The sequence below is a fragment of the Bos javanicus genome, chromosome 6 (assembly GCF_032452875.1).
Source record: "Bos javanicus breed banteng chromosome 6, ARS-OSU_banteng_1.0, whole genome shotgun sequence".
Classification (NCBI taxonomy): Eukaryota; Metazoa; Chordata; class Mammalia; order Artiodactyla; family Bovidae; genus Bos; species Bos javanicus.
The window spans coordinates 84931794-84956921 of record NC_083873.1 but is presented as its reverse complement, the minus strand read 5'-3'; the positions used below and the strand labels follow the sequence as shown (position 1 = coordinate 84956921).

At 37.7% G+C, this 25128-nt stretch overlaps 1 pseudogene; it reads left to right on the top strand.

Annotated features, from left to right (window-relative positions):
• Positions 1–28: 28 nt before the first annotated feature.
• Positions 29–25128, top strand: LOC133249168 (UDP-glucuronosyltransferase 2B18-like; annotated as a pseudogene).

Sequence of the window (25128 nt, the reverse complement as noted above, 5' to 3'; positions counted from 1 at the left end):
AGCTTATGAAGGTTTGGATTTTATCAAGATGTCTAAGAGATGGGCTTTTCTTCTTGTGCTTTCTTTTTATTTCAGCTGTGACTTCTGTGAAAAGGTGCTGGTGTGTCCAATGGAATAGAATCACTAGATCAATTTCAAGACAGTTTTGGATGAACTTGCTCAGAGGGATCATGAAGTGACTGTGCTAGCATCTTCAGCTTCCATCCTGGTGGATCCCAGTAAACCATCTACCCTTAAATTTGAGGCTTATCCTATATCCTTCACTAAGAATGAGCCTGATTTGCATTTTATGAAATAGATCAAGATATGGGCATATGAATTACCAAAGAGTACATTATGGGCATATGATTCAAAGATGCAAAAAAACATATCACAAATATTCTGATACTGTTCAAAAGCTCTATGCGGATGCAGTTTTAAACAAAAAAACTTATGAAAAAACTGAGAGAGTCCAGATGTGATGTTGTTCTTAGAGATGCAATTTCTCCTTGTGTTGAGCTGCTGGTTAAACTGCTTACCCTACCTTTGGTCTACAGTCTTAAATTTACCACAGGCAATACATATGAAAAACTCTGTGGAGGGCTTATATGACCTCCTTCCTACATACCTATTATAATATTTGAACTAAGTGACAAAATGATATTTATGGAGAAAGTGACAAATATGGTGTATGACCTATATTTTGACTTTGCATGAGACTTTTAACAAGAAGTGGGATAAATTTTACAGTGAAGTATTAGGTAAGTCTGGTTTATTACATTTTCCCTCCAGTAGATGAAAAGAAATCTTATCTTCTTTGTGTGGGTTAGAGTGGTATAATTTGTATTTTCTTATGTTTAGTGTCAAAATGGAAATATAACAACTTCTTAGTCAAAAGGTATCAACTATTCAGGAGAATGTGCAAAGTAGTCTAGAACTCTGTGACATTGGAGATGTTCCTGTGACAATAATAACCCAATATGTTAATATTATTGAGGCTTATTTATTTTGAAAGCTACATATGCACTGCACTTTTCATAAATTATAATGTCTTTTATTTATTGCTGTAAAATAAGCTATCCTAAAACTCATGGTTTAAAAGAGAAACCATACTGTTTGCACACGACCCTATGAATCAGAAAAATGGGCTGGGCATAAGAAAATGTCTCTTCAGTGGGTTTTGCCTGGGCTTAATCTTTATGCTACTGTTAGTTACCAGGTTTGACAGAAGTGGAACAGTCCAAGAAAGTGTCACTCACATGGCTGGGGTTTGGCAGATTAGCAGGATACTTTGATGTCTCCTCCAGGTGACCTCTCCAACAGAAAACCTTGGACCTTTTTAGATGATAGCAGAATTCTAGAATAGGTTGCATGAAAGTTTTAGACTAGATTTGGAAGTCACACAAAATCACTTCTGTCACCTTCTATTGGTAAACCAGGTCAGGAGGAAAGCCCAAATTCAAAGGGTGAAGAAATAGCCTCCACCTCTTAATAGGAGGAATTACAAAGAGTATTAGCCATTTTTGACATGCTATAGTAAGAAATTTCATTAACTATATTTAAAAATCAAATGAAGTTTAGTCATGAGGAAATATCCTTCTAAACCTGGATCAGTAAAAAAAAAAAATCTATGTCCAAAGCAATCTGATATTTTGTATAAACTTTGTGTTTACTTGTCTTTAAAATTAAACATTTCTATGAACTCATAGCTGAGGCTCTGTTTAGCTTTCAGAATCAAAGTTCCTGACTTCTCCATCTAGATTCAGTTCTTCTATTATTTTAATCTCTCTAACATCTCCATTATCTAGTATCTCTATTGAGAAGAAAAATTGCTTAGTTGTGAATGAGTTTCTCTGGAAACTATCTAGTATTACTCTTTCCCTCTCAATGGATTAAATGTCATTTACTAAGTAAACCTCTAGTCTTTTCCATTTTAATGCTTTCTCTATTTCTTGGGATTGATCACTTAGGAAGGTTTTCTTATCTCTCCTTGCTCTTCTTTGGAACTCTCCATTCAAATGGATATATCTTGCCTTTTCTCCTTTGCCTTTAGCTTCTATTCTTTTCTCAGCTATTTGTAAGGCTTCCTCAGACAACCATTTTGCTGTTTGGCATTTCTTTTTGAGAGAATGGTTTTGATCACTGCCTCCTGTACAATGTTGTGAACCTCTGTTCAAGGTTCTTCATGCACTTTGTCTATCAGATCTAATCCCTTGAATCTATTTGACACTGCTAATACTATGCTAAGTCACTTCAGTCGTGTCCGACTCTTAGCGACCCCATGGACTGCAGCCTACCAGGCTCCTCTGTTCATGGATTTTCCAAGCAAGAGTACTGGAGTGGGGTGCCATTGCCACTGTATAATCATAAGGGATTTGATTTAGGTGATACCTGAATGGTCTAGTGGTTTTCCCTACTTTCTTCAATTCAAGTCTGAATTTGGTAATACGGAGTTCATGATCTGAGCCACAGTCAGCTCCCATCTTTTCTTTGCTGACGGTATAGAGCTTCTTCCACTTTGGCTGCAAAAAATATAATCAATCAGATTTGGGTATTGACCATCATCTGGTGATGTCCAATGTAGAATCTTCTCTGGTTATAACTAGAGTGTTCTCTTGGCAAAACTCTGTTAGTCTTTGCCCCACTTCATTTTTGTACTCCAAAGCCATATTTGCCTGTTACTCCAGGTATCTCTTGACTTCCTACTTTTGCATTTCAGCCCCCTATGATGAAAAAGAAATATTTTTTGATGTTAGTTCTAGAAGGTCTTGTAGGTCTTCAGAGAACCATTCAAATTCAGCTTCTTTGGCATTAGTGATTGGGGCATATACTTGGATTACTATGGTATTGAATAGTTTGCTTTGGAATCGAACAGAGATCCTTCTGTCATTTTTGAAATTGCATCCAAGTATTGCATTTCAGACTCTTTTCTTGACTATAAAGGCTTTTCCATTTCTTAAAAGGGATTCTTGTCCACAGTAGATATAATGGTCATCTGAATTGTATTTACTCATTCTGCTCCATTTTAGTACACTGATTCCTAAAATGTCAATGTTCACTCTTACTATCTCCTGTTTCAGTTCAGTTCAGTTCAATCGCTCAGTCATGCCTGACTCTTTGTAACCCCATGGACTGCAGCACACCAGGTCTCCCTGTCCATCTCCAACTCCCAGAATTTACTCAAACTCATGTCCATTGAGTTGGAGATGCCATCCAACCATCTCATCTTCTGTTGTTCCCTTCTCCTCCTGCCTTCAATCTTTCCCAGCATTAGGGTTTTTTTTTCAAATGAGTCAGTTCTTCACATCAGGTGGCCAAAGTATTTGAGTTTTAGCTTCAACATTAGTACCTCCAATGAACACCCAAGACTGATCTCCTTTAGGATGGACTGGTTGGATCTCCTTGCAGTCCAAGGGACTCTCAAGATTCTTCTCCAACACCACAAGTCAAAAGTATCAATTATTCGGTGCTCAGCTTTCTTTAGAGTCCAACTCTCAAATCCATACATGACTACTGGAAAAACCATAGCTTTGACTAGATGGACCTTTGTCAGCAAAGTAATGTCTCTGCTTTTTAATAAGCTGTCTAGATTGGTCATAACTTTTTGTATTGTCATGACTTTGAGAATTTACTCAACTAAGCAATTTTTCAAAATCTCCTGTTTGGTCAATTGCAAATTACCTTGATTCATGGACCTAACATTTCAGTTTCCTAGGCAATACTGTTCTTTACAGCATCAGACTTGACTTCCATCAGCAGTCACATCCACAACTGGACATTGTTTTCACTTTGGCTCAGCCTCTTCATTCTTTCTGGAGTTATTTCTCCATTCCACTCTTCTCCATCAGCATATTGGGCACCTACCAACCTAGGGAGTTCATCTCTCAGTGTCTTAACATTTTGTCTTTTCATACTGTTACTGGGATTCTCAAGGCAAGGATACTGAAGTGGTTTGTCGTTTCCTTCTCCAGGCTTTATTTTCTTGGGCTCCAAAATCATTACAGACGGTGACTGCTCCATGAAATTAAAAGACACATGCTCCTTGGAAGACAAGCTATTACAAACCTAGACAGCATATTAAAATAAGCCTAGACATGTTAAAAAACAAAGACATTACTTTATTGACAATGGTCAGTGTAGTCACAGCTATGTTTTTTCCAGTAGACATGTATGAATAAGAGAATTGGAGCATAATGATGGTTGAGCACAGAAGAATTGATGGTTTTGAACTATGGTGTTGGAGAAGACTCTTGAGAGTTCCTTGAACAGCAAGTAAACTTAAAATATCAGAGATTAATATTAGAATGTAAAAAAACATCAGGGGATAATATTTGAATTATCAATGTCTGCTTTCTGATTCTAATACCTTCAGTTTGAAAAAGTAAGCTAAAGGTGAGAGTCCAATAGATTCTTCATATCTGGATGATTTCTTAAAAAAAAAAATTTATTGGAGTCTAATTACTTTACAATATTACAGTGGTTTTTGTCATATATTGATGTGAATCGGCCATTCCAGAGCAAAACATATCACGCATATCTAGATAATTTCTAATCTTGATTCTGTGAGTACATCCATTCAACAACAAATACTTTTTGAACTTCCTATTCTTTTCTGTTGTTTACTAATGTGGGGAGCAGAAGGAAATTAGTAAATATTTGTTGAGAATTTACTCTCTTCCAGGACATCTAAGTCCATCATATTTATTAATTCATAGGATAGAGACATAGAAATCTTATTCATAGGCAGTATTATTCTCATTTTATACATACCTGAACTTAAGTAAGGTAACCTACTCAAGTTTTCATGGGGAATAAGTGACAGAGATGCGGAGAAGGCAATGGCACCCCACTCCAGTACTCTTGCCTGGAAAATCCCATGGACGGAGGAGCCTGGTAGGCTGCAGTCCATGGGGTCGCTAGAGTCAGACACGACTGAGCGACTTCACTTTCACTTTTCACTTTCATGCATTGGAGAAGGAAATGGCAACCCACTCCAGTGTTCTTGCCTGGAGAATCCCAGGGACAGGGAAGCCTGGTGGGCTGGTGACTTTGCAGCAGCAAGTGACAGAGATGGGATTAAAACATAGATGTCTGGCCTCAGAGTAACCACTTTGCATAATGTGTTACATGAAAACAAAACAAAACAAAACATGAGACTCTAATTTCAAAACTTTATCTATGATTTGGAGAAATATTATGGTAAGCATCAAGTACACTACAGTATAGAGAAGGTTAGTTTCTCTTCATTGTGGTGGTCTTATAACAGACGTTCTCCATATCACTCAACTAACCAAACTTATCTTTGCCAAGAGAGATGTTCCCTCACTACCTTTTACTCATATATATATATATATATATATATATATATATATATATATATATCTTTGTGGTTGGAAATTATTGTAAAAATTTTGGAAACCATCCTTGACATAAATTCCTTATTGCTGTCAATGGCTAAGAAGATTTGCAAGGTTAATTTAAGATTATATATATATTGCATACACAATATTCAAGATTAAAATTACGTATATATTGTATGAGGTTATAGGAGGTAGAGCCCTGAAAAATAGAACCAAGACCAAAGTCTAGGAACAAATCTGCTAAAAATTAACCAAGAATCACAGGTCATAGAAAATAAATTCTTAGGCGAGGTTCCATAGCAGGGTCATGCGAGTTGATGTGAAGTGATAAAGGGCATCACATGCCAAACAGTCAGTGTAGAAAGCTGGTTGGTGAATGAACTGGAGGATGATTAGGCCTATCTAAAATAAAAGACTAAGCAAATAATCCAAAGACCAACGTTTCTAAAATAAATAATTCAGAGATTAAAGTTTCTAAGATAAAAGTTAATCAGGAATCATAGGTCATAGAAAAGCAGCTTGTAAGTGAGGTAACATAATAAGCACATGCACAGCAAAGTGAAGGAAGACATGGCAAAAAATAGCAAAAAGTCACAATAGGATGCTGGGCTGTGAATGGAGTGTATGTGTGAATATATACTAAGCAAATAATCCAAAGCCATAAAAAAGCTTAGAGAAATTTTAGGTAAGTACGGGGACAGAAGTGCAAGTGACTGGTGCAAATAGACTTTTGCAACCAAGGCAGGTTTTCTAGCCTGGCTTTCCAGAATTTTTATGTAATTCCTTGAACAAGGAGCTTCACAGCATTGCTGATTTATTCTAAGAATAGAAATTAACAAAGGAGATCCTTCAACCAAGTTATAAATACTAAAAAGGAAGATTTTTGTCAGTCTTTAGTAGGTGAATCTCCCTTATCACTCATTCTGATGTGCTTTTTAATATTTACTTTTAGTTTTTCCAATATTTATAATTTTCTGGAGACCAAAGACACAAATTTAGACAGAGGAACACACTTGACAGACTGAATCATAAGATAGTTCCTTAGCTGCCCATCCTTTTTTCCTTTTTAGGCAGTTATCAAGCAGCCTTCCATTGCCATTAGATTGTAGTAATCGATATAGTCAGAATGTTTCAAATTTCCTAGGAGAGAAAAAATAAATAACATAAAGATGGAGGTGAAAGCCATCATTTCATTTAGTGCATCTCGATCATCATACACTTTGTTGATCACAGATGTTTCAAAAATTTAGTCCCACAATAAGCTTTATTCTTCAAAACGTACAGGAAAAAAGTTGAGACTTTAGCTATGGAAGGGAAGGCTATTGATTCCCGGTGAGATCTGCATCATTAGGGAGGCTTCTTAAACCACTGGAGGGTCTCTTCTTACCTTTATCTATCCTCTGAAAAGTTCTCATGAGTAACCAGGATCCTCTGGTGGCTGACTAGGTGACCTGAAGACCAGACTGAAACAAGTGTGAGAAGTGCAAATTCTTCATGCTGTTGGTCCATATTTAATGTGGAAAGTCATTAATAATCTTTAGAAAACAATACCTATGTGAGTGAGATCAAGCTGGTGAAGCAGAAAGACCCTAGACTTATCTCCTCCCATGGACACACCAAAATACAACTACTCACAAAGCAATTATCTTTGAGAACGACCTGAAGACTATCAGAAAAGACTTTCCACAACTACAGATATAAAGAAGGAGCCACAACAAGACAAGTAGGAGGAGCAGAGATACAGTCTAACTGGGACCCATAACCTGAGGTTGGCCACCTACAAACAGGAGGAATATCACAAGCATAGAAGTCCTCCTCCAGGAGACAGGGGTTTCGGCCCCCACATCAAGGTCTCTATTTTGGTAAGACATACCCCAGAATGTCTGGCTTTGAAAGCAAGTGTGGCTTCCATTCGAGAAAACAGGAGACTCTGTAAACAGAGAATCTGCTTTCAAAGGGTATACACAAAATCTCACTTAGTCTGAGTTCCAGCAGACTCAGTAGTTTGAAAGACACCTGGGGCAAGAACCACTTGCTGATCTTGGAGCATCTCCTGGAGAGGCATTGTACAGCTGGGACTACACCTGGGGATATGGCTCTGGTGGTAGCCATTTTTGGAATCTCGTTCCACCATTCTGACACCAACCCTGGCAAGCACCATTTTAGAATCCTCCCTCTAACCTATTAGCACCAGAAGCTTCCCCTGCCAATGGGTGCATGGCAATCACACAATGCTGGGTTCTCCCTGGAAGATGGGATCCTCAGTTAGTTTAAAAAAATGTTTAAAATGTCAGAATGTTATTAAAAATGCACAAATATTATGAAAGTGATAGAAATATAATGCTATACAGTGGAAAACAAGAAGATGATCATTTAGAATGCAATATTTGTCACATACGTAAATAATTACAGAGTAAAATTGACTTAGAATTAAAATCTATTAGTGAACCTGTAACGTATGATACAAGAGTTAATCTTTAATGGTATATGAACCTAGAAAGGTTCAAAGGTGCCAAGGGAAGAGGTTATTATGAGCTGTATAAGTTTCTCACTTACCTGTGTTTTTCCCTCTCTTTTTTCTCTATATATGTTTGTTTAAACTGTAAAACACTGGCATTATTTGTTCATCTTGGCTTACACAGAACAGAAGCTTTATTGCTGTATCATCTAAGAAAAATGGGTATATATTCACAAATTTCCATATATTCCTTTTCTTAACTTCCACTACAGGAAGACCCACTACAATCTGTGAATTAATGAGAAAACTGATTTTTGGTTGATAAAAAGCTCTTGGGATTTTGAATTTCCCCAACCATTCTTACCAAATTTTGATTTTGTTGGAGGACTTCACTGAAAACCTGCCAAACCCCTGCACAAGGTAAAATTTTTATCTTGAAGGAAAATTTCCATTCCCAGTCCAAATACTGTCTTCTGGAAGTTATATGGGCAATATATAAAATTTCTTCACACCATTCCTTCACTCACTGTGTGTTTCATGTTTCACTATTACTGAATATTCTGGATTATATAACAGTCATAAAAATATGAGAGAAATGCAAGATTATGTGGATATAGCCACTATGATAAAGTCTTGCAACACATGAGAAACATTATTTTTTCAACAAATATGTTTTCTTTGTCTGCTAGATGTCAGATTCTTTACTCTGTACTGAAGAAGGAGGGGTGAAAGGGAGAGACACAATGGTAGTCCTTGGGGATCTTATAGACTGGTCAGCCAGAAAAAATATGAATGTTAAACAATTACTTATAATAAAGTACAAATCAAAAGATACTTTAGATTGAGGTGATGTGGGAGTGATCTCTTATATTTTATTAAAGTAAATTGCAATGAAATATCTCAAAGAATCAAATTCTGATAATGCCATATTAAAATTGGAAATATATGAGAGTATTCAAAGACTATGAAACTGAGAGACTGAACTGAACTGAACTGATGGAATCTGGTGCTTTAATACATGGTACTATGATAAGTAAAAGATATACCAAAAGCAAATTCTGCCAAAGTACCTTTTCTATAAAATATGGATGCATGAGAATAAAGGAAGAAAAGTGTGGTCTACTTTATAGGCCAGAACTACTGAGAATAACAATAATCTGCCAGATACATAAAGGCCTTGGGCTTCCCAGGTGGTGCTAAAGGTAAAGAACCTCAGGTTTAATCCCTGGGTCATGAAGATCCCCTGGAGAAGGGCATGGGAACCCACTCTAGTATTTTTGCCTAGAGAATCCCAAGAACAGAGGAAGCTGGCAAATTACAGTCCATAGGGTCGCAAAGAGTGGACACAACTAAAACGACTTAGATTGCATGTACATGAAGTCCTTACACACTGCCAAAACATAGTGCTTCATAACTATTGGCTGCCACGACTTTCTTTTTTTAGTGAACTTTTGGCCAAAGGAATTTGTCTTTGAAATTGAAAAACGAAGAAAATATTAAAATAGTATTTGAATTTTAAGCAGTGTCACCAGTATCTAGACTGGAGGGATTCCTTCTGGGGTATGTGTGTGTGTGTGTGTGTGTGTGTGTATGTGTGTGTGTGTGTGTGTGTGTGTGTACTGGCAAACTCATATTTTTTTCCAAAAACTTTGTGAATGCACTTCAGTATTCTTCCTGATCTTATCTGAGGTGAAAGAACTTCACAACACAAAACAGACCAGAAATCATTGCATCCTGATAATACAATTCATGAAAATAAGCCTCTCTCAGGAATTGGTGCTAATGGTAAAGTACTGGCCTGCCGTTGCAGGAGATGTAAGAGTCGCAGATTGGATCCCTGAATCAGGAAGATCCCCTGGAGGAGGGCATAGGAAACAATTCCAGTATTCTTGCCTGGAGAATCCCGTGAACAGAGAAACCTGGCAGGCTATAGTCCATGGGTGTGCAAAGAGTTGGAATCTAGTGAAGTTACTTAGCACTCATGACACAATGCCTAATTTCATTAGGTATAGTTTTATTTCAATCATGTAAACTGCCTGATTTCTTTAATACCACAGTTGGTAAAGAATCTGCCTGCAATGCAGGAGACCCAGATTTCATTCCTGGGTAGGGATGACCCACTGGAGAAAGAAATGACAAGCCACTCCAATATTCTCGCCTGGAGAGCTCCGTGGGCAGAGGAGCCAGGCAGGCTACAGTTCATAAGGTTGAAAAGAGTCAGATGTGACTGAGAGACTACTTTTCAACTTTCACTTTTCAACCTGCCTGATCTCACTAACCAGGCTTGGAAACAAATATAGTAAGGTAAATACCAAGGAGAAAGTGACTGGTTAAGCCTATTATACAGAGTGAAGTAAGCCAGAAAGAAAAACACCAATACAGTATACTAACGCATATATATGGAATTTAGAAAGATGCTAACAATAACCCTGTGTACGAAACAGCAAAAGAGACACTGATGTATAGAACAGTCTTATGGACTCTGTTGCAGAGGGAGAGGGTGGGAAGATTTGGGAGAATGGCATTGAAACATGTATAATACCATGTATGAAACGAGTTGCCAGTCCAGGTTCGATGCACGATACTGGATGCTTGGGGCTGGTGCACTGGGACGACCCAGAGGGATGGTATGGGGAGGGAGGAGGGAGGAGGGTTCAGGATGGGGAACACATGTATACCTGTGGCGGATTCATTTTGATATTTGGCAAAACTAATACAATTTGTACAGTTTAAAAATAAAATTAAAAAAAAAAGTATTAACCTGCACAATGTTGTTGTTGCTTAGTTGTTCAGTCACATCTGACTCTTTTTGACCCCATGAACTGCAACATGCTTGGCTTCTCCCGGAGCTTGCTCAAACTCATGTCCATTGAAGCAGTAATGCCATCCAAACATCTCGTCCTCTGTCATCTGCTTCCCCACTGCCTTCAATCTTTCCCAGCATCAGGGGCTTTTCCTAGGAGTCAGCTCTTCACACCACGTAGCCAAAGTATTGGAGTTTCAGCTTCAGCATCAGTTCTTCCAATGAATATTCAGGACTGATTTCCTTTAGGATGGACTCGTTGGATCTCCTTGCAGTCCAAGGACCCTCAAGAGTCTTCTATAACACCACAGTTCAAAAGTATCAATTCATCTGCACTCTGCATTCTTTATAGTCCAATTCTCACATTCATACATGACTACCATGGGAAGCTATGGAAAAACCATAGCTTCAACTAGACGGACCTTTGTCAGCAATGTTTCTGCTTTTTAATATGCTGTCTAGGTTGGTCATAGCTTTTCTTCTAAGGAGCAAGCATATTTTAATATTGCAACTGCAGTCTCCATCTGCAGTGATTGTGTAGCCCAAGGAAATAAAGTCTCTCACTGTTTCCATTGTTTCCCTATCTATTTGCCATGAAGTGATGGGACCAGATGCATGAGCATAGTTTTATGAATGCTGAGTTTCAAGAAAGCATCAAATCTTTGATGTCCAGGCTTCTTTATGGTCCAGTGATAAAGTAACCACAAGCCAATGCCAGAGTTACAGGAGATGTGAGCTCAATTCCTGAGTCAGGAGATCTGCTGGAGTTTTTCAGTAGCTCAGTCATATCTGACTCTTTGCCACCCCATGGACTGCCACGTTCCATCTTTCTCTGTCCTTTATCATTTCCCAGAGCTTGCTCAAAGTTATGTCCATTGAGATGGTGATGCCATCCAAGCATCTTATCCTCTGTCATCCCCTTCTCCTCCTGCCTTCAGTCTTTCCCAGCATCAGGTCTTTTCTAACGAGTCAGTTCTTTGCATTAGGTGGCCAAAGTAGTGGACCTACAGCTTCAGCATCAGTCCTTCGAATGAACATTCAGGGCTGATTTCCTGTAGGATTGACTGGTTTAATCTCCTTGCTATCCAAGGGACTCTCAAGAGTCTTCTCCAAGACCAAGTTCAAAACCTGCACAATAGGACCCACATTTACAAATGTAGATGAAAGTTTTCTGTAACTTAATGTCATAAATGATAATTAGTCTTAGATAGCTTGATCAGGTGTTTTACCCAATAAGTCACACTCTCGTGGCATAAAATCCACCAAAAACAAACAGCTTACAGGCAAAGTTTGTCACATTCCCTGTATATCATAGCATCAGTATCCTTAAAATATCTTGGCCAAGATCAGAAATAAAATCAAATTTACACTCAACATTTAAACATCCCATATAAAAATAGTGATAATATATGATATTGCAATTTCATTGTTTTAAAAAAAAGTAGGGAAAAATAAGCTATGGGAAGTTTTGAAAAGCTATTTCCTTAACAGATATGAAATTAATGTAGCATACCCAGTATTATCAGAGCATGAGATAGGAAGAAAAAAGAAATAAACTTTCAAGACAAGAAAAAATACTTTCAGCAGTCTTTGTCTCTTTCAGACAATTACTATAATATAAGAAGTTTAATAGATCAGAGTCTTAGCTGAGGCTTAAATTTAGGGAACTGTGGGAATTGGGAATTTGAAACACCAATAAGTAAATAATAAATCATGGTTAATAAATTGAGAGTTCTTATTTAATTATATAGAGATGATTTAACAAGAATGCTTTTCTTTTACCAAAGCAATTATATGTAACCTTTAATCTGTTCATATTATCATGAAAAAGGGAAAAGTGAAAGTATTAGTCACTCAGTTATGTACAACTCTTTGCCATCCCATAGACTATAGCCCACCAGGCCCCTCTGTCAATAGAATTCTTCAGGTAAGAATATGGGAGTGGGTTTCCATTCCTTTTCCAGGGGATCTTCCCTACCCAGGAATTGAACCCGGGTCTCCTGTCTTGAAGGTGGATTCTTTAACATCTGAGCCACTAGGGAAGCACCATTACCCTTATATTATCATAGGTAGCCTTATAATCAGGAAAGCCTATATATCAGAAGACCTGTCCTGAAAACTGCTAAGAAGAAAAGTAGATCAATTCAGTAACAAATACATTGGATAAAGAATGACATACAAATTCATGAAGCTGAGCTACAGACTGTTTTTCATTTTATTTGAAGAATTCTGTTAGGAGTTCAGGTCCTTTTAAATGTCTGTCTTTTGTCAACTTCTCCAAAACAAACCAAGAAAGAAAAAGGAAAAAAAAAACCCAAAAACCTTGATCTTGCTAGGCTAGGATTATTTAACTTATTATAAGAAAAAGGAACAGCACTTTGACAGAGTTTCATCAATTTTCAGTAAAAGGAAGTCAGAGAAAGGTTACCTAAAATGTTGAGTTCTGGTTGGTGATATTAAGGAGGACTTTGTAATGTAAGGAACAGGTTGGAATTTAGCAAAGTTGAAAGCATAACTTTGGATTTCTGGACACAGTAAGGTCCTGAATCTTGTCCTGGTGAGCAAGCCATATGTTTTAATAAGCATATTATTTTACTTGTGTGCTTGTATAATCCTGTCATCCTGGGACAAATTACTAAGCCATTGTTTCTGGATCTTAGCAATATTTAACAGAGAATGAGAAAAAAATTCCTGGTCCTGCTATTGTTTGAGACATGGAATAAAAATTACATTATCTTCAAAAGTCACTTAAGAAAATCAAACCTGTGTTGTCACAATGTGAAATGTTCTTCCCTGGAGACTTTCACTTTAGTGACATCCTTTGTTGGTAAGTGATAAATAAATCACTGTACTTGTTAGTAGTCAATGATAATACATTGGTTAAAGAAAATGAACTGCATATCACACATCTCTTTCAAGTGTTTTAATAGTTTAGCATATTAGAAGATGATGCTATTCTAACAATTCTCTCTCTTTAGAAATGTATGTATTCATGTTCTTCAAACAAACTAAAGAAAGAATGAATGAAACAAAAACCCTCTGTCTGCTGATTCCCCTTCAGAATACAATGAATTATTTCTTTTCAGGAAATTCAAGAGTTTGTCCAAAGCTCTGGAGAAGATGGCTTTGTAATACTGATTTTGGGGTCAGTGGTTGAAAACCTTCCAGAAGAAAGGTCTAATATGATTGATCAACCCTTGCCCAGATTCCAATTACCTTTGTACTGAACAGCTATTTGAATGAATCTCTTTAAAGTCTGGAGTGGGTCCATTAGAATGTTTTTTGCAAAGGGGAGAGAAACAGAGAATATCATAACATGGTTAGATCAAAATGAATTGGTATATCTCATTTTTCTTTCGAATTTGAATTTTAAAATGGAACAAGGGGGACATATGTGCTTAAATGTTCCAATTCAAGTTTTACTTTGTTCTGAGAGACATTTCTGTCTTAGAGCTTATGTTTGAGATTCTAGTGCTATTAAGTTAACAGTAAGAACACAAAAACATCCAAATCTTGCCCCACAAATCACAATGTTTCCTAGGGGACTTCCTGAGGGGACTCTGGGAGTTCTGAGCATCTGAGAGGTATCCTGTTGCAGTTCACTTGGTAGCTGCACTCAGTATTCAATATTTAAAACAGAATTTTGAAAAAGACTGAGTTGGAGCATAAAGATTCAAATCCTTCCTCCTACTCCTGCTCCCTCTTTTCCCAAGATGAAAATAGCATGTGTCTTAAAATCATTCGTTGAGGAACAGATCAAGAGAGAAGCCTGGGATCCAGGTTTTTTCCCTGTTAAAGCAGAAAAAGATGACAGGAAGGGGCATGGGCTCCAACTTTAAGGTCTTTTGTGAAAGTGAAGTGAAGTCGCTCAGTCATGTCTGACTCTTTGCAACCCAATGGACTGTAGCCTACCAGGCTCCTCTGTCCATGGGATTTTCCAGGCAATAGTACTGGAGTGGATTGTCATTTCTTTCTCTAGAAATATTTCTTTGATCTCCCTTTTTTTAAGGGGCGGGGGGGTGGGGTGCCACAAGAATACTGCAGTGGATTGCCATTCCCTTCTCCAAGAGATCTTCCCCATCCAGGGATTGAACCCGGGTCTCCTGCACTGTAGGCAGACGCTTTACCATCCAAGCCACCAAGGAAGTAAAATATTTCTTTGAGCCCCCTTTTTCTTGGGGTGGGGGGGCAAGAACACTGTAATGGGTTGCCATTCCCTTCTCCAGGAGATCTTCCCAACCCAGGGATTGAATCCCAGTCTCCCAAATTGTACGCAGACGTCTGAGCAACCAGGGAAGTCTTAAGGTTTCTTAGTCCTGACCATTAGCAGCTTGACCTAATCAGCATACTATTCTGACTGACTGTATTAACAACTACTTTCTCAGAGGTGGGGAGGAAGAGAAGAGGCAAAAACTGGGAAGCATGGAAGAGTCAGTGTTAGCAGAAAAAAATTTAGAGAAGAGCTTCCTGCTAAAGTCCTATCGTTATTTTTATGGAAGTATAAATCCATCAGTACTCGTTCACTAGCTGTGAACTACTTGCCCTAAACTATCCCAAACAACCCTGACTATTTTCATCTTTGAGAACCTTGATTCAGGTTGACAGCCTTGACAAGTAATATACAGTTATGTGCCTTAAACATAAAAAACATTACTCCACTAATCTAGGATTTGAGGGTATTTCATTCCACTGAGAAATGAGAATTTCAGCATCAGTGATTTCTTTGGGGTAGACATAGCATCGCTGAAACATTCTAAATTAGTATTTTCTATTGTAAAAAATGCAGTTAATCTCTTAACAGCACAAACTTCTAAATTGCTTATTTCAGTTTATAATAATCAATGAAAATTAATGTGGCACTCTCTTTTTTAAAAAATTTATTGCTTTTATTATTCTGCAATCCCTAGGTTTGTACAAAATATGTGCATGGATATTTCCATTATTAATACCTTTAGAGGAAAACAAAATGAAATAATGTCTTAGCAATTTTATACTTCAAAGATTATAGGAAGTGATTTTCCAATATGCAGTGTAAAATAATTTATATTCTCTCAACTAGTTGAAGAAATTTTATCTCATTATACCACATAGAATAAAGTATAATATTGTTCACAAAATCAAATAGAAAGAGACACATTTCCATCAAAATGCTTCACGGAGAAAATAAACATAAACATATCTTCACCAATTTCTTTCAGAAACTGCTGAGCAAGCAAAGTATTTTCTAGAGTCAAACCACAGGTTTGTTATATAAGACAGTCACATGAAATGAAGTTGCAGAAATTTCAGTCAGCTTTTTGTATACACTACAGTCCTGGTTGATTCTTGAATGCTTTTAGCTATTAAATTACATTATTTACAAGCTAATTTCCCTCAAGTATTTAAAACTAGTCATAGCATGTTGTAGTAAACAAAATGATAAATTGATCAACAGGGTCCCAGATTTTTGCTGCTTTGATTTTTTGAACTATTGTTTAACATTATTTAACATTCCTGAGAAGAAATGCCCCCATCTGTTCATTGAAATAAGTGGGGCAAAATGACTTCTTACTAGATTTTAACTTCTAAAATGCTCTGAGACTGTGATCTTATTCATGGAGTTCAGTCTTTTCTTAGTCTTAATAGGTTGTGTGGTGATTCAGTGGGAAGAAACCAGATATGTTGGGAAATAACACTCATCTTTTTAAGTGGATCCAACAGAATGATCTTGTTGGTAAGAAGATGGCAAAAAAAAAAAAAAAATACTAAGTTCTAATTAAGTCTCAGGGACAGTAGTGGAACAGAAAGGTAAAACATCAACACTTGATAATTATCTGTCATCTATAAATTTTCGATAGCTTTTTGACTGGTCTTCTTGTCTCCCTCACTCTTCTATCTCAGCTCTACTACTATTGTAGTGCTTTTATCTAAGATTATATGGGAAGTTCAGTTCAGTTCAGTCACTCAGTCATGTCCGACTCTTTGCGACCCCATGGTCTGCAGCATGTCAGGCCTCCTTGACCAACTCCCAGAGTTTACTCAAACTCATGTGCATTGAGTCGGTGATGCCATTCAACCATCTCATCCTCTGTCATCATCCCCTTCTCCTCCTGCCTTCAATCTTTCCCAGCATCAGGGTCTTTTCAAATGAGTCAGTTCTTCGCATCAGGTGGCCAAAGTATTGGAGTTTCAGCATCAGTCCTTCCAATGAATATTCATGACTGATTTCCTTTTGGATGGACAGGTTGGATCTCCTTGCAGTCCAACGGACTCCCAAGAGTCTTCTCCAACACCACAATTCAAAAGCATCAATCCTTCGGTGCTCAGCTTTCTTTATAGTAAACATCCATACTTTTTCTTGAACTTTCAGTAATTCACATTGCCTAAAAATCAAAGTGTAGCCGATAGAAGATGACTTTATGAACAGCACATCCATCATTTTTCCTCTATTGCCAAATGCACCCTGAGATTCTCCATACATTATCAGAATGAATCATTTCCTCTATTCCTAAGAAACAATGTTTCTTCACCTCCATGGTTTTGAACATGGCATTCTTCAAATCAAGAATCAGTCCACACTTGTCCTCTGGACAAAGCAACTCTGCCCTAATATCCCCTCTAATGTGTAGCTTTCCCTCATTTATTCAGATGGGCTTTCTTTGGAAATTCACAAATGTTTGCATGATCTCATGAACATAGCAATCCTCAGCAGAAAGCATTGCCTTCTCTGTTGACTTATACTGTCAATTTCTGTTTCTAACCATGGGACTCAGAATTTATTGTTCTTATTGAAATATTTTTTAGGTCAACCGAAAACCAAAGCTTTTATCACTCATGGTGGTGGCAATGGCATTCCTGAAGCCATTTACCATATGATTCCCATTATGGGACTCCCTATGTTTGTTAACCAATCCAATAATACAGCTCACATGGAGGCCAAGGGAATAGCTACTAGACTTGAACACAATGTCAAGTGCAGACTTGCTCAGTGCACTGAAGACTGTCATTTATGACCCTTTGTGAGTATAGCATTTCTTTAACTTGGTAGTATCTATAGATTGATAAGTTCTCTTTTCAACAGTAATATGTTTATTTCCCTTATTAAGAGGCTAATTTTAAAATACTTAAAATTATATAACCAATCTGAATTTCACTTTTACATTCAACCAGTTGTTTCAAAGTTGCTTTTTAATCCTATTGATTTAATGAGCAGCTGCTGCTGTTCAGGTGCTAAGTTGTATCCGACTCATTGCGACCTCATAGACTATAGCCCACCAGGCTCCTCTGTCCATGGGATTCCCCAGGCAAGAATACTGGAGTGGGGTATCTTTTCCTTCTCCAAAAGAGCAACTAATCAGTGCAATAATTTTCCATGCAAAAAAGAAAAGAAAAGAAATCTGATCTCTATAGAGCTTATTGTAACAGTATGCATTTTTTAAAGTATGACAGAATCCATACAAGGGTTCCCTGATGGCTCAGTGGTTAAGAATCTGCCACACAGTGCAGGAGGGACAGGAAACATGGGTTTGATCCCTGGGTTGGGAAGATCCACTGGAGGAGGAAATGGCAACCCACTCCAGTGGGCTGAAGTGGATTTTTCTAGTCTGAAAAATCCCACAGGTGGTGGGGCCTGGTAGGCTACAGTCACAAAGAGTTAAGACACAACTGAGTTGACTGAGCATACAAAGCCTACCCATATAAGACTGTAAAATGAGAAAGATATTAATTCAATGCTTAAAATTTCTGAAACTCTAAAAATACTAAGAATTACTAATCTTCCTGTCTCAATAGGTTTTTTTATTCTGAACATTTTATTTAAATAGCATCATACAATATGTGGTCATTTACAACTGACTTCTTTTTCTTAGGAAAAAGTTTTTAGTTAGATCTATATTGCAGCATGTACCAGTACTTTTTGTTATTGAATAATATTTTATAGTATATCCATACCATACCACATTCTATTAATACATTCATCAATTGATGGGCATTTCTATTTTTTTCACTTTTGTCTATAATGAAAAGAATCTATATGCTGTTATACATGTTTGTGTGAACACAAGTTTTTACTGCACAGGGTCATAGGATAATTATATTTATGAGAAACTACCAAACTCTTTTCCAAAGTAGTCACATCATTCTACATTTTCACCAACAGTGTATGAGAGTTCTAATCCTTCATATCATTGCCAACACATGTTATTATCTTTTATAATTTTTATTATAGGCATGGTAATGAGTATGATCACTCTTTGGTCTTGATTTACATTTTCCTTATGGCTACTAATGCTGAGAATATTTTCATGTTTTTACTGGCCATTTGTATCACTTTAGAGACATGTCTCTTCCAATCCCTTATCTACTTTTTTAATTTGGTTGTCTTTTTTATTATTGAGCTATTAGAACTCTTATGTGTCATATACATAAGTCCCTTTTCAGATATATGGTTCACAAATATACTTTCCATCATTTAGTTATTTTTCTCTTGCCAGTGTCCTCTGAAACACAATATTTTACAAAAATTAATTGAATATATTTTTAATAATTAAATATTTCCATACTTTATTGAATCTGTTAAAGCTGTTAAAATTTCCCACAGAGGACACTCCCAGCTCAGATGCCTTCATCAGTAAATATTTCCAAATAATTAAGAAAAGAAGTACTATTGATCTTCCACAAACTCTTCTAGATAATTCAAACATATTACCACTTTACAGGTCATTTTATGAGGCCATAATCCCTAATATCAAAAACATAAGGACATTACAGGAAAACAAAAATTTTTAACACAATTCCTTCCATAAATAAAATACAAAAGAATTAGAATGCCATATAAAAAGTACAGAACACCTTGATCAAAATGGACTTATTCCAGGATTGAAAGTTTGTTTGTTTATATGTACAAAAATGAGTGATATAATTCAATAAATTGTCAACATAAAAGAGAAAAATATTATGACCAGTCTAATGATTAAATAATTGATAAAAGTCAACATCCATTCATGATATCAAAAGAAATACTTTACAAACTAAAAATAGAAATTTCCTCAATCTTAAAATAGATATATTAAAATACCTATACAAAAGATTACACTTCCTGGCAAAATATATACAGCTTTATCCCCTTCACTAGTAATCAAGAAAATATAAATTAAATCTCATTTATATGTCATCATAAAAACTAAAATTTGAGAACCATCACAAGAATGTGGAGAAAAAGGAACCTTTCCATACTGCTGATAACACAAATTAATAAACCACTTCAGAAAACTGTTTAATAATATTAAAGAAGCCTAAACATGCATGCAGCCTTCTCTCAGCAATTCCACTCTTAGATATATAACTAATAAACATGTATAAATATATAAACCAAAATACATATATCAGAATAATTACACCCACATAACTAGTAATGACCAAAAAGCTGTTAGCAATCCAAATGCCCGATGATCAAACAATGGATAAATAATTTGTGGTATTATCAAACAAGAGAATACTATACAACAGTGGAATAACTACATACCATATGATTCCAATATGTACACAAGTTAAGTCATTGTACCGTGTTAGAGGTCAGGCTAGTACTTAATCTGGAGAAGAGAGAAGTGTCTGGAAGCTTCTACCAGGAAAGAATGCCTATCAGGAGTTTATAATACCCTAAAGCCTGATCTGGGTAGGAGTTATATTTGTGTTTCACTTGGTGATGATTTTCTAGCTTATTTGAGTTTTGAGCTGTTTACTTGAAATTGTGCAGCTTTCATGCATGCTTCAACTTAAGGGTTTATCTTAGAAAATACAACAAATTTTAAAATGTCTACAGAGTAAATAGCATAGCATAGCAGCGGTGAGGAGATACCCCTCATCCAAGGTAAGGAGCAGCGGCTGTGCTTTGCTGGAGCAGCCGTGAAGAGAGACTCCACACCCAAGGTAAGAGAAACCCAAGTAAGACGGTAGGTGTTGCGAGAAGGCATCAGAGGGCAGACACACTGAAACCATAATCACAGAAAACTAGTCAATCTAATCACATGGACCACAGCCTTGTCTAACTCAATGAAACTAAGCCATGCCATGTTGAGCCACCCAATATGGGCAGGTAATGGTGGAGAGGTCTGACAGAATATGGTCCACTGGAGAAGGGAATGGCAAACCACTTCAGTATTCTTGCCTTGAGAATCCCATGAACAGTATGAAAAGGCAAAATGATATATACTGAAAGAGGAACTCCCCAGGTCGGTAGGTGCCCAATATGCTACTGGAGATCAGTGGAGAAATAACTCCAGAAAGAATGAAGGGATGGAACCAAAGCAAAAACAATACCCAGCTGTAGATGTGACTGGTGATAGAAGCAAGGTCCAATGCTGTAAAGAGCAATATTGCATAGGAACCTGGAATGTCAGGTCCATGAATCAAGGCAAATTGGAAGTGGTCAAACAAGGGATGGCAAGAGTGAACGTCGACATTCTAAGAATCAGCGAACTGAAATGGACTGGAATGGGTGAATTTAACTCAGATGACCATTATATCTACTACTATGGGCAGGAATCCCTCAGAAGAAATGGAGTGGCCATCATGGTCAACAAAAGAGTCCAAAATGCAGTACTTGGATGCAATCTCAAAAACGACAGAATGATCTCTGTTCATTTCCAAGGCAAACCATTCAATATCACAGTAATCCAAGTCTATGCCCCAAACAGTAACGCTGAAGAAGCTGAAGTTGAACGGTTCTATGAAGACCTACAAGACCTTTTAGAACTAACACCCAAAAAAGATGTCCTTTTCATTATAGGGGACTGGAATGCAAAAGTAGGAAGTCAAGAAACACCTGGAGTAACACGGAAATTTGGCCTTGGAATACGGAATGAAGCAGGGCAAAGGCTAATAGAGTTTTGCCAAGAGAATGCACTGGTCATAGCAAACACCCTCTTCCAACAACACAAGAGAAGACTCTAAACATGGACATCACCAGATGGTAAACACCAAGATCAGATTGATTATATTCTTTGCAGCCAAAGATGGAGAAGCTCTATACAGTCAGCAAAAACAAGACTAGGAATTGACTGTGGCTCAGATCATGAACTCTTTATTGCCAATTTCAGATATAAATTGAAGAAAGTAGGGAAAACCACTACACCATTCAGGAATGACCTAAATCAAATCCCTTATGATAATACAGTGGAAGTGAGAAATAGACTTAAGGGACTAGATCTGATGGACAGAGTGCCTGATGAACTATGGACGGAGGTTCGTGACATTGTATAGGAGACAGGGATCAACCCCATCCCCATGGAAAAGAAATGCAAAAAAGCAAAATGGCTGTCTAGGGAGGCCTTACAAACAGCTTTGAAAACAAGGGAAGTGAAAAGCAAAGGGGAAAAGGAAAGATATACCCATTTGAATGCAGAGTTCCAAAGAATAGCAAGAAGAGATAAGAAAGTCTTCCTCAGGGATCCATGCAAAGAAATAGAGGAAAACAATAAAGTGGGAAAGGCTAGAGATCTCTTCAAGAAAACTAGAGATACCAAGGGAACATTTCATGCAAAGATGGGCTCGATAAAGGACAGAAATTGTATGGACCTAACAGAAGCAGAAGATATTAAGAACAGGTGGCAAGAATACACAGAAGAACTGTACAAAAAAGATCTTCACGACCCAGATAATCATGATGGTGTGCTCACTCCCATTCACCTAGAGCCAGATATCCTGGAATGTGAAGTCAAGTGGGCCTTAGAAAGCATCACTACAAACAAAGCTAGTGGAGGTGATGGAAGTGCAGTTGAGCTATTTCAAATGCTGAAAGATGATGCTGTGAAAGTGCTGCACTCAATATGCCAGCAAATTTGGAAAACTCAGTAGTGGCCACAGGACTGGAAAAGGTCAGTTTTCATTCCAATCCCAAAGAAAGGCAATGACAAAGAATGCTCAAACTACCACACAATTGCATTCATCTCACACGCTAGTAAAGTACTGCTCGAAAGTCTCCAAGCCAGGCTTCAGCAATACGTGAACCGTGAACTTCTTGATGTTCTAGCTGGTTTTAGAAAAGGGAGAGGAACCAGAGATCAAATTGTCAACATCTGCTGGATCATGGAAAAAGCAAGAGAGTTCCAGCAAAACATCTATTTCTGCTTTATTGACTATGCCAAAGCCTTTGACTGTGTGGATCACAATAAACTGTGGAAAAGTCTGAAAGAGATGGGAATACCAGACCACCTGACCTGCCTCTTGAGAAACCTGTATGCAGGTCAGGAAGCAATAGTTAGAATGGGACATGGAACAACAGACTGGTTCCAAATAGGAAAAACAGTATGTCAAGGCTGTATATTGTCACCCTGCTTATTTAATTTATATGCAGAGTACATCATGAGAAACGCTGGGCTGGAAGAAGCACAAGCTTCAATCAAGATTGCCAGGAGAAATATCAATAACCTCAGATATGCAGATGACACCACCCTTATGGCAGAAAGTGAAGAGGAACTAAAAAGCCTCTTGATGAAAGTGAAAGAGGAGAGTGAAAAAGTTGGCTTAAAGTTCAACATTCAGAAAACGAAGATCATGGCATCTGGTCCCATCACTTCATGGCAAATAGATGGGGAAACAGTGGAAATAGTGTCAGACTTTATATTTTTGGGCTCCAAAATCACTGCAGATGGTGACTGTAGCCATGAAATTAAAAGACACTTACTCCTTGGAAGGAAAGTTATGACTGACCTAGATAGCATATTCAAAAGCAGAGATATTACTTTGCCAACAAAGATCCATCTAGTCAAAGCTATGGTTTTTCCTGTGGTCATGTATGGATGTGAGAGTTGGACTGTGAAGAAAGCTGAGTGCCAAAGAATTGATGCTTTTGAACTGTGGTGTTGGAGCAGACTCTTGAGAGCCCCTTGGACTACAAGGAGATCCACCCAGTCCATTCTAAAGGAGATCAGTCCTGAGTGTTCTTTTGAAGGACTGATGCTAAGGCTGAAGGTCCAATACTTTGGCCACCTCATGCAAGGAGTTGACTCTTTGGAAAAGACTCTGATGCTGGGAGGATTGGGGGCCGGAGGAGAAGCGGTTGACAGAGGATGAGGTGGCTGGATGGCATCACCGACTCGAAGGACATGAGTTTGAGTGAATTCTGAAAGTTCGTGATGGACAGGGATCCCTGGTGTGCTGCTATTCATGGGGTCGCAAAGAGTCAGACACGACTGAGCTACTGAACTGAACTGAACTATCTTAATATGATCAAGAAAAGCTACTCTGCACTCTGAAAGTAATACTGAGACAAAGCCTTCAATCAAGAGCTTGAAACAAGGTCCAAGATGTTGTGGGGAAGGATATTCCAGAAGGACAAAAGGGACTGCAAATTCAGAGGTCCTATGGTAGGAAAACATTTGTAACATCAAGAAACGGCTAGAAGGCCAATGTGCTTACCACAGAGTGGCCGAACAAAGTGATCAAGGAAGGGATTACCAGGGGTCTGAGCATGTAGGATACTATGGACCAAAGAACAGATTTGGGTTTTATTCTAAATGTGATAAGAAGCCAGATGGAAATTTTGAGTAGAGAAATGTAATAACCTAATAGGTATCTCCAAAAAATAATTTTGTCCACTGGTAGAAAATAGATGGTGGAATGGAGAAGAGTCAAAGCACCTGGACTGGTTAGGAGTCATTTCATTTTTTATTACACTATTACTCTGTTCTATTATACTTCCACAAGAACATCATCATGAACTCGCCTTTCCACTATCCAACGTACAGTGTTTGGAATGGCTCTTATCAATTCCTATGGTAGAAAAGATTGAATTTTTCCACCTGACCTTACATATTTACTTTTTAAATAACAGTCAATCTAAAATTTCAATGTAAAAATCAAACTTTCAATGAGGACCCAACTAAAAATAGACTATTACTTCTGTAATTGTAGCTTCCCTTGTGGCTCAGCTGGTAAAGAATCTGCCTGCAATGCCGGAGACCTGGGTTCGATCTCTGGGTTGGGAAGATCCCCTGGAGAAGGGAAAGGCTGCTCACTTCAGTTTTCTGGCCTGGAGAATTCCATGGACTGTACAGTCCATGGGGTCGCAAACAGCTGGACAGAACTGAGTTATTTTCACTTTCACTTTTATGTAATTGTATGTTATTTACTTTGAATTTGTATGACTCTTTTTGAAAACCATCTATGCCATTGGTATGCTTAAGTAAAGTAGCTTTCTTTCAATGTTGCTATCTTTGTACTTCTTCATTAGATAGAAAGGAAATGCTATGAAGCTATCAAGAATTCACCATGATCAACCTATAAGACCCCTGGACTGAGCAGTCTACTGGACTGAGTTTGCCATATGCTACAAAGGAGCCAAGCACGTGTGGCCAGCCACCCACAACCTCACCTGGTAGTAGTACCACTCACTGGACGTGATTGGGTTCCTATTGGCTTGTGTGGCAACTGTTGTATTTGTCATCACAATATGCTATCTGTTTTGGTTCTGGAAGTTTGCTAAAACAGGAAAGACGGAGAAAAGGAAATATCTGTATCTGAGAACTGGAGCAAGTTTACTCCATAGATGA